Below are 643 nucleotides of genomic sequence, written 5' to 3'. Positions count from 1 at the left end.
CATCAGGTACTCTATCTATCAGATCTAGTCCCTTAAATCTATTTCTCACTTCCACTGTATAATCATAAGGGATTTGATTTAGGATTTGATTTAGTAGACCTGAATGGTCTACTGGTTTTCCCTACTTTCTTCAATTTAAGTCTGAATTTGGCCATAAGGAGTTCATGATCCGAGCCACAGTCAGCTCCCGGTCTTGTTTTTGCTGACTGTATAGAGCTTCTCCATCTTTGGCTGCAAAGAATATAATCAATCTGATTTCAGTGATGACCATCTGATGATGTCCATGTGTAGAGTCTTCTCTTGTGTTGTTGGAAGAGGGTTTTGCTATGACCAGTGTATTCTCTTGGCAAAACTCTTTTAGCCTTTGCCCTGCTTCATTCTGTATTCCAAGGCCAAATTTGCCTGTTACTCCAGGTGTTTCTTGACTTTCTACGGTTGCATTCCAGTCCCCTATAATGAAAAGGACATCTTTTTTGGGTGTTAGTTCTAAAAGGTCTTGTAGGTCTTCATAGAACCATTCAAGTTCAGCTTCTTCAGCATTACTGGTTGGGGCATAGACTTGGATTACTGTGATATTGAATGGTTTGCCTTGGAAACGAACAGAGATCATTCTGTCACTTTTGAGATTGCACCCAAGTACTGC

The sequence above is a fragment of the Bison bison genome, unplaced genomic scaffold (assembly GCF_000754665.1).
Source record: "Bison bison bison isolate TAMUID 2011002044 unplaced genomic scaffold, Bison_UMD1.0 scf7180017864266, whole genome shotgun sequence".
Taxonomy (NCBI): Eukaryota; Metazoa; Chordata; class Mammalia; order Artiodactyla; family Bovidae; genus Bison; species Bison bison.
The sequence above is the reverse complement of the archived record's forward strand: the minus strand, read 5'-3'. Positions refer to the sequence as shown.